Source organism: Zingiber officinale, chromosome 6B, assembly GCF_018446385.1.
Source record: "Zingiber officinale cultivar Zhangliang chromosome 6B, Zo_v1.1, whole genome shotgun sequence".
NCBI lineage: Eukaryota > Viridiplantae > Streptophyta > Magnoliopsida > Zingiberales > Zingiberaceae > Zingiber > Zingiber officinale.
In genome coordinates this window covers 21364381-21375145 of record NC_055996.1, presented here as the reverse complement: position 1 = coordinate 21375145, position 10765 = coordinate 21364381, and the positions used below count along the sequence as shown (strand labels likewise).

Genomic DNA, 10765 nt, shown 5'->3' with positions numbered 1-10765 from the left:
AATTATAGAGATTTTCAGGAATTTATAGAGTATTTTTATGTAATTTTTGGAGTTTATATGATATTTTTACCAAGAGGAAGAAGTTTAAAAAAATATATAAAAATTTGTTGAAGCCGGGTTTTGAACCCAAGACCCCGGACCTGAATCCAGACTTAGCCAACCAACTGGTCTGGAAATGTTTTGTTAATCATATATGGAACAAATAGTATTTAAAGAATAGTTGGTAACAGAAAATAATTAGAAGAAAAAAAAAGGGTGTTCGGCAGGATTCGAACCCGTGACTCCAACATTGAGCCAAGCCGTGGCTGACCAAGTGTGCTGCGGATGTTTCGTAAACAAATTTACAATGAATTGGTTTTAAGCCATAACTAAATTAGAAAATACCTAAGTTATAAGAAGGGATTATTTTCCTCTCCTGTGACCTAACCCTTCCCCTCTCCTCCTCCCTTCTGCGCGCGACGGCGTTTCGGCTTGAGCGAAGACGAAGCCGACGGAGCTAGGGCTCGACTCCGGCGGTCGGCCAAGGCAAGGCCCCGTGGGTTCTTCACAGATCCGAGCTCCTCTCATTGAGGAGAAACGGAGAGCACAAAGAGGAGCCGGAAATTTCAATCTTCCGAGCCCTAGAAGCACTAGAAGGTTTCTCCTTCGGCTGTGAGTCAAGGGAACGAAGGTAAGTCGCTACTCACCTGCAGTAGGATAGCTCCGAATCTCTTTGTCCCTCTTTTGTTTCCGAATCATGCATGAACCCTAGAAGTTTCTAGGAGTTTGTTAGGAGTTTCCTTAAATCGTTAGGGAAATTTATGGATTGATTCTTTTGTTACAGCTAGAATCGTTCCTTCTTGTTATTGCTGGAGTTGTTCTTCTTGATTCGGTTCTATTCCTTATCATTAGTGCTATGCAAGTGAATGAATTTGATCTTTCTCCTTGATCCGAACCCTAGCTTTTAGTTGGGGATTAGTTCCTTTATATTTAGTTTGATTGCAGTTTTATTGGTTGCTGTAAAGTAGATTAGATTGCTGTTAGCCTTCTTTTTTCGTCCATGCTCAGTATGATTTTCCTTTTTGGTGTAAACGGCTTTAAGGATTAAGTTTAGTATGTAGATTAATTGTAAGCATGTGGTTCTATTAAGCATATCAGTACAGAATTCCCATTTAAGTTTATGGTAGTTCTTGTGTTGGCAGTAGGCGTGATCAATAGATGAAACGGTGCAGATTTCTCATTTAGCTTCTAGTTTCGTTCGCCTTTAGTTTAATTGCTGTTTTAGATCTTTCCGTTATAAGTTTTAAGCATGCAGATTTAGTTTTCAGTCTTTAGTTGTTTACAGTTTCAGATTTACCTAGTTAGTTCTGAGTATTTCACAAGTACGAACTGCACCTAGTAGCATTTCAGATTTAGCCCTTGTCGTCGATTTAGTAGCATGTGCAGCCTTGTCTTTTAGCATATCAGTATCTATTTTCTGCTATTCTTACAAGCATGGACAGCATGCATTTATAGCATTTCAGATTTGTTCTTCAATGAACTAAAACAGCAGATTAGGCTTTTCCTGTTATAGTTTCAGTATTTCGGTTTGATTTGCCACTAGATATGCACGGGGATACCTTTTAGTTTCCTTTTCTATTAGATATACATGAACAGATTTCTTGATCATGCAGTAGGTGTGAATCATATAGAAGTTTAAATCCATGTAACAAGTGCAGATTTTTTTTTATAAAGTATTAGTATGCAGATTTTGTTAAGTTTAGTATGCAGATTTTAGATAAGCTTAGTATGCAGATTTTTGATAAGCTTAATATGCAAATTTTAGTTAAGCTTAATATGCAGATTCTGTTTAAACTTGTATGCAGATTTTGTTTAAGCATTGCAGTGTTAGAATTTGTTTAAACATTTCAGTTTTGTAAGAAGCATTCTTTTATAAGAAAAGTATAAGAAAGATAAAGAAAAGAAAGAAAAGGCCAAGGCCTTAAGTAGATCCCAAAAGTCAAGACTTTAGGGATTTTGGCACACAAGGTGCCTATTAAAATGCCGAGGCATTAAAAGAAGAAGTAATTAAGATTATAAGTATTTTACTTTTAAGAAGAGGCTAGTACCCGACTTCCGAGGTTGTTGTTAAACAAATCCAGGTGTCCAATTCCGAGGTCTTGGCCCTGGTAGACCGAGGTATGCTCTTTTAGGATTGGTGGCTCGCTACCCCAACCTATTAGGGAACACGCATAAGATGGTACTATGCCTGGGCCCAAGAAGAAGTTGATTATTATTTTGAAGTATTATAAGTATAAGTTTTTGAACAAGTAAAACGAGTTTTCAATAAACATAAAGTATTAAAGATTAAGTTAGAACAAATGAAATAAGTTCTTTATTCTACCATGTTTATCTAGTAGATGAGTAGTTTTCATGTTTACCTATTAGATGAGCAGCATGATTAACTATTAGAATTACATGAGTAGATTCCTTAGCTTTTCTTTGCTATTAGTTTGACATGAGCAGTTATGTTTATGCTTTATTTCTTTTTAGAGCATATAGTTTCTAGTTCTTTTCGTATACATGCACATTCGTGATTTTGTGAGTTAGATAGCGCTTACTAAGCAAATTTTGCTTATAGACTACACTTCCTCTTACTGCAGATACAGGAAAGGAAAAGATATAGAAAGGAAGGCGACAAGGAGGTGTTCGAAGGATGTGTGATGCCAGGACTATGGAAGCCTTGGGACTAGGAAAGAAGTTTTAATTTTAGTTTCCGCATTTTAGTTATTGTAAACATTTGAGTTGTATTTTAAGTTCATGTCATTTGAGATTATTCTGTTTAGATTGCATGTAGGATGAGTTTAGTTTAGTAAGTAGATAATTGTGTGTTTGATACTTATTTAACTGCGTGGTTGATTGATATGTGTTCCAGCCGCTTGTGGCTGAGTATATATTGCATGTATTGTTGAATATGGTCACCGGTATAGGGGAGACTCTGCCGAAATTTTTCGGTAGGGTTTCCATGTGATTTTTAATCATACCGGTTAAGTAGAGTTAGCAGTTAAGTAACAGTCACTCTTAGAGAGTAGTAGAGTAGTAAGAAGGGTGGTCGTTACACAAACAACACATCTAACTTTAATCTATTTATCATACATCAAAATCAGATTATTAGTGTAACCTGCACCAACATTATGTGAACCCATAGGACTTGGAATGAGTCTAATTGGAGTCCTCTAGATTCATCAATAGATTTTGACTAAAATTCATTGATAGACCTAAGGGGCTTGGATTTCTAAAATTTTAGCATGGGATGAAAGGAGTGAGTGTCTAGAATGTATATATAGCCTCCAACCATGGTTCTAAAACTCCCACAAGAAACTATGATTATGTGTTAAGTGGCATAGATCTTCGTGTTGGTCTTCTAAAACCAACACCATGTTGGTGTTGGTCTTCCAGAACTAGTAACAATGTGGCCTTGGGTTCTCATCAGAAAGTTTGATCCTGGTTTCCAAAGATTAACACCATATTGTTGTTGATCTTCTCAGACCAGCACCACTATGCACAAAAAAATTTAAATCATTTAGAACAATTTTGGAAAGGTCTAAAAATAGTAAATGATGGCACATTTGGACTCCCGTGAGCCATGTGAACTCACAGGACTTGGAATGAGTGTGATCAGAGTCCTCTAGGTTCATCAATGAGTTTAAACTGAAACTCATTAATGGACCTAGGAGGCTTGAATTTCTAAAATTTTGACATGAGATGGAAGGGGTGAGTGTCTAGAATATATATATGGCCTGCAACCATGGTTCTGAGACTCCCACAAGAAGCTATGACTGGGTGTCAAGTGGCATGGACCTTGGTGCCAGTCTTCCAAAATTAGTACTACGTTGGTGCTAGTCCTCCAGAACCAGCAAGAACATGACCTTGGGTTCTCATTAGAAAGCCTGGTGCTATTTTTCAAAGATCAGCATCATATTATTGTTAATCTTCTCAGACCAGCACCACTATATACAAAAAGACTCAAATCATTTGGAGCGATGTTGGGAAGGTCTAAAAATAGTATATGATGACACATTTGGAATCCTGTGACTTATATGAACCCACAAGATTTGAAATGGGTCCGATCAAAGTTCGTCCATTAATGAGTTTTAACTGAAAGTCATTGATGGACCTAGGGGACTTGAATTTCTAAAATTTTAGAACGGGATGAAAGGGGTGAGTGTCTAGAATGTTTATATGGCCTCAACCATGATTCTGAGATTCCCATAAGAAGTTATGACACATTGTATGAAACTTCCTAAAACTTTTGAGCAATGCTTGGAAAATAATAACTAAGGGCACACTTGGAATTTAGGGCCTTGCAGAAATCTACAAAACTTAGAATGGGTCTAGAATTCTTGGTGCTGGTTTAACAATATTAGCACCAACATTGTGTTGATATTTTAATAGTAGCACCATAATGTTATGAAATTTTAAAATTATTTTGAGAATTGTTGGGAAGGTCTTAAAATTATAAATTTTAAAATAAGGATCTTATACACACCCATCCCTTCCATTACATGTAAATAGAATATGGAGATTAAGACAAATGAATGCACTCAATAATGTAAACACTTGTGTTAATTTTTACGATTTTCCAACACCATGAATGTATGTTGTTCCCTTACAAAACTTGCATTTCAAGAACAAGTAGTTGGTAGAGCTAGTGCCATTTTACAAAACCTTTTATTATGGACAAGTTGCTTACACTTACTGCATTTCCTTTTTGCCTTCCCATTATATCTAGACTCAATGCATGCCTTCTTTCACCTACCGGGTTGCACAAAGATACGAGGAGGTAGAACTATAATGTTGTGTAAACCAGTCAACTAAAATTTCTTACTTCGACATGGGTAAATTCGATCCATGTAAGTGCCCTTCCAATTTTGTGATTCAAAATAATGCTCACAATAACATTCTACATCCATGTTTTGGTGACTGATGGTGGCAATAACATGTGAGCAAGGAATTCCAAAATTTTGAAATTCACTGTAGTTAGGGGTGTTAATTCGGGTGGGTTGGGTCGGGTTGAGTTTTTTTCTTAACCCAACCCAAACCTGACCTGAACCCGAATTCAACCCAAAACACCTAAACTCGAACCCAAACCCGACCAACCCGATCAACCCGAACCCGGCCCATATAACCCGAAAATTCGATTCAAAATGACTTTTTTGGACTATTTTCCCTATAATTCTTCACTTTTATCTCAATACTCCATCATTATCATACAAACATGATATTAATATACATAAAAACATCTAAATTTTTAAAATAAAATTTGATTTAACCCTAAAAAAACTCACAAAACCCTATATTTAAGTCAACCCGGGTCAACCCGAACCTGACCGGACCCAAACCAAAAATTTTTAACTCTCCAACCATCCAACCCGAACCCGACCCGAACCCGACCCGAACCCGAAAATGCCCAACCCGAACCTGATTTTTTTCAGGTCGACTCGGGTTGGGTCGTCGAGTCGGGTTCATTTTTGACACCCCTAACTGTAGTTGCAAAATTATCTTTCCAAGTCAACAATGTATGTAGCAATCGATGTTTGTACTTCCATTTTAGTTTGGGTGTATGGGTGTACTATATAACAAAAATTTCTTTATCTCCTTTCATCTATTTCTATTGTGACATAAGGTGTCAAGAAATGATATCATTTTAAAGCTTTCTCCCTACGATTAAAAAACCATTCAGCCATCTTTCTTCTAATATTATCAATCACACTATTAATGGAGAGTTCATGTGTATATTTGAACACAACATTTAAACTCTTCGAACAATTGGTGGTTAGCATTGTGTACCTTCTCCCACTAAAGTGTATGTTAGCCCATCTTTTAGAATCAATTTTCTATAACCATTGATAGACAACTAGATATCTTGCAAGAATGGACTCCATTACTCGGCCATACTTGAATGTTATATTAGCTCATGCTACTGCCCAAAATAAGCCTAAAGCATGCCATCCCAATATCTGTTACCATGTTACAAGACAAGTGATAGCAATAGAATGCATGATGCTCAGTTAGGTAGACTTTTCTAATTGTTGATATAATACATCGATGTCTGTATGATATAATACTCATTGACTCTGGATTAACAACAAGAATTTTCTTTATATGATTTAAAAACCACTCCATACAAACCCACATTCAACTTCAGCAATACCAAAGTAAGCTGAGAGGATGTTGTCATTACCATCGATTGTTGTTGTCATCAACAACACACCAATATACCTACCACGGAGATATGCATCATCAATTCCAATTAATTTGCATAGATATGCCCTAAATACTCTCCCACAAGCACAGAAAGCCCAAAACAACATTGGAAATTATTATTGTCATTTTTGTGTAGTGCCATAAAAGTATCAGGGTCCCTAAATCTTAACTCATGCAAATACATTGGAAGATCTCTATAAGCCTACACATAATCACCAACCACATTCTTCAATGTTTTCTCCTGGACTAAATATGACTTTTTATATTATATGGAAGCGCCAAACCTAATTTCATATCTCTTTGAATATAACTTGGTTTGTACTATGAACAAGTAAGAAACTATTCTTCAACTAGAGATGATATAAATATGGATGTGCAAGCTTTGTGATCACATGTTTCACTAAGGTTGCAACATTGGTGTTCTTGTATATATTTTATAATAGTGAACTCCACATCTCCCCTAGCAATTACTCTTCATGTATATGGTTGATTGAAGCAAATAGCTTTAATTCTATTGGATTGTATCTCATGTTATTATACATCGAATGCATTACAAGTTCATCCTTGAACTCTTGTTGGGAGGGAAAAACCTGTCCAACATAAAATTCATGTTTTTTGTTGCCTCTACAAAATCATTAGCCATCGAGAACTCCTCCTCTAAGTCACTGTACTGATCTAGGTAAAAATTAGCTTAGTTAAATTCGATATCATCAACTAAGAATACTTCTGAATCTATATTGCATTCTAATTCCTATGCAATCCGAATATATGAATCTTCTATCTAACTCCATGTTGTTTCAAAATATTCTCCAAATACCATACTATTACTAGGCGGTACTTCATCTTCTAATATATTTGCTTCTTCTTTAGATCAAACATCAAAACACTTGTTGTATTTCTATTTCTATTAACCACATTAGAATTTTCATAAGAAGATGGAATATTGCTTGGAGGTATATTTATGGAATATTGAGTATCTCATTGTCTTTCTACTAAATATGAATCAATAGAGGTCATACATGATTCAAGTTGATTAGAGATATAGTCATCCCTGAAAATAATTATTGCAATCATAACAATAACATAAACTAAGGTATATATAAATGGTTTATAAATATAATTATGATCCTCATACAACAAGTTATGGGTCCTAGAATGCATTTTTAAAAGCATATTGTGTCCGGCTATGAATAATTTGAATTTGAAACATTAGGGCATGGTGAGACTTAGAAGCGTTGAAGAAGCCTACAGTACTTGGAATGAGTCTTATCTGAGCTCTCTAAGTCTACCTTAAAATCCTTTGATGGATCTAGGGGGACTTGGATTTTTAAAATTTTGTTATGAGATGGAAGAGGTGAGTGTGTAGTAGGTATATATGGTGTGAAATCTATTGGGGTTGTAAAGTTACAAACAAAATCCCATATTGAAAACACACCAGTCCTAGCAAACTGCTAGTCTTGAGACCCATAAATGAAGTTATAGATGTGTGTTAATTGGCACACACATTGTGGTACTGGTTTCGAAAGATCAACACACTATGTTGTTGGCATCCTGAAACTAGCACCACAGTGTTCTATTCTTACACAAGATGATGCTAGTTTATGAAGACCAGCACCACTATAGTACTATTCTTGTGAAACCAAGATCACAATGGTGTTGGTCTTCAAAAACCAACACCATAGTGTTATATTCTTCTCGCATAGGGTGGTGCTAATCTTTGAAACTTAGCACCACTTTGGTGCTATTCTTATAAGAATAAGACCATTGAGTTTTAAAAGTTTCAAAACTTATTGATCACTATTGTGAAGGTCTTAAAATAGTAAAGTAGGGCACATTTGGACTTTGGTGCATCTAATAAACTAATAGGAGTCCGAATGAGTCCAATCTAAACTATTTGAATCCATAAATGGATTTTGATCAAAACTTATTGATGGACTTATGGAACTTGGGTTTCTAAAAAGTTGACATGTAATTGAGGAGATGAGTTTGTAGAAGGAATTTACAATGTCCATTCCTGATTCTAAAATCCCTAGGATACATTATGTGCATGTGCCAATTCCCTTGAGGTATTTATGATGTTGGCTTTCTTAAACTAGCCTCACTGTGTTCTAAAAGTTTAAAATCCTTTTGATCAATGGTAGGAATGCTTCAAGTTGATAAATGAGGGCACATTTGGATTGAGAAGTAATGAAGAAACCTACAAAACTTGGAATGGGTCCTGATGACTCCTTCTCCACTCTCACGGGCTCCTCCTCCGTAAGTCCTCCCTTCTCATATTGCTATATGGATCTAAGATGGTAACACAGATTAGAGTCAGGTTGGATCCTTTGTCGTGTCCCCTTCGATGCTCAAGTTAGTAATTTACTTAGAAAGAAGGAAAATGAAGGAAAGAAGAAGAAGAGCTCGAAGAAGAAACAGTTATATCCTCTAGTTAAAAGAAGAAGATCATTGTACCTAGGAGTTAACGTCCGAGTTGTTTATATAGCTGTCAGAAAAGGAATCTCCACATCACTCGTCTTCACTCCTTCCACTTCTTCCCGCCTAGGTTATTGAAAACACAATTTTTGATAGTTCATTACCATGCTTCCAATTCCTGATCGCCACGTAAAGTAAGGAGGGTTCCGAAGAGACCATCTATGACAATAACTATTCATCCACCATTCATTATTTGCCATGTATTGTGAAGAAGGAATCAAGCGAACTGCCTCTGACATCTCTTCATTCAGTTATCACCACGTATTAATGATCAAAGGCTTGATGATGAAGTACTCGCTTAATAATGTTGCACTGCTAGAGGTGTCAGACGGGCCAACCCATGACGGGGTGGGCCATCCCATGGCGTGTCGGTCATATGGCGGAGCAGGGCGGGCCGGGCCTCTATTCCAACAGATTGAAAAATTCTCAACCCAACACAAACTAAGGTGGGTTGTGGGTTAGGCGGGCCAACCCACGGGCCACATACTCATTTAAAAAATAAAAAATATTTTGTAAAAAATTATGTAATTATGTGCTTGAATCAATACACGACTTAATCAAATATTGAATTACTTAATCGACAAAGTCTGTCAACAAACAATACTACTATCTACTAAGATTCAGACATCAATCTCTAAATCAACCAAAATTTAAAAACAATCTGTTCGCCCAGCATATAAACCACCCAAAATTACTTAATCTCTGTACATAAAATAGATCACATGCAGCCAAGTACCGTCTGAAACTACCAAGCCATCTGAGTTTTCCACATGTTCCTAGTACAAAAAGAACCCAATTCCTTGAACAAAGGCACCTTCAATCTGTAGAAAAAAGAGATAGCAAGATTAATTTGTAGTAAAAGAACTATGGGTTCCCAATTGCATATTGCAGTCATAAAAATTTGCATAATGAGATCCAAATGACCCCTTATCTAGAGAGACATTTTGTCGTTATCACAATCAAAATAAAAAAAAAAGACAGATGAAAGAGGAGATTCAATGGAAACATCCACCAGACCTGTCCCAGATCCACAGCAGGATTCAAGCTCTGCCCACAGTCATAAGTAAGATCTATCCTTAAGATGGTAGTAGCTCCTGTATGAATATCAACCTCCACCTACATTGTGCACCAAATCACAAGTTAAGAAGAATGCAAATTAAACTTCATTAAAGCAAGGTCTTGCGACAACACAATGTTACGAGCAATGAAATTAAAGGTGAAAACACCAATGGTTATATGAAGCTACCTCACTTATAGCAGCTCCATAGTTCAGATAGTCTAATTTATCCTCAGGGACCCAATAAGCACTTGCTAACAAGTTCACTTCTTGTATAGTTGCCTGTTCATAAATCAGAATGGAATGTAAATAATCAGGATGAACTCCAAAGTAGGCGCATACAGTCGAAGTAGCAAAAGGGGGAAAATTGCTTGCTGAAGCTATTCATGTTGTAATTCAAACATTATTATGCAAAAGAAATTTCTTTTAGTCTAGTAATGTAAACAATCTCTTTTAGTCTTTTCTCCAAATTCTATATATGTAGTGATTTGAAAGAGGTTTAAAAAACAAACCACATCAATTATCAAATTATTCTGATTCTCCATCATCTCCTTTCTCCGCATGAATATCTTCTAGATCATTTGATCCTTCCTTAGACAAGGTTGTTTTAATACTTGCATTGTCTTCATTATCTTTATCTACATTTAAAATACACAAAGATGAAGGTAATTAAAAATAAAATCACAATAAACTAATATACCAACTAAGTCAAGAATATAACTAAAAATTTGTAAACATTACCAATAGCATAACCATGTAACCAATTACGAGTGCAAATAAGAGCTTGTACTTTTTCATGAAGGGTGCAACTTCTATACTTGGTAAGCACATGAGAACCAATGGAAAAAGCTGATTCTGATGCAACAGTAGTTATAGGAATAGCTAAAACATCACATGTCATTAGTGCAAGGGTTGGGTATCGATGATTTTGATTCTTCCAATGCTCCAAAACATTCAAATCTTGATAATATGCAAATTCAAGTGTTGGCTCTTCCAAATAAAGATCCA

At 36.0% G+C, this 10765-nt stretch overlaps 1 long non-coding RNA gene across 1 annotated transcript; it reads right to left on the bottom strand.

Moving 5' to 3' along the window:
- Positions 1-9434: 9434 nt before the first annotated feature.
- Positions 9435-10002, bottom strand: LOC121989987. Its single transcript, XR_006114387.1, has 3 exons — positions 9947-10002; positions 9718-9816; positions 9435-9521 (listed from the first exon to the last, which is right to left on the bottom strand). It is a non-coding gene; the product is annotated as an uncharacterized LOC121989987 (long non-coding RNA).
- Positions 10003-10765: the final 763 nt, after the last annotated feature.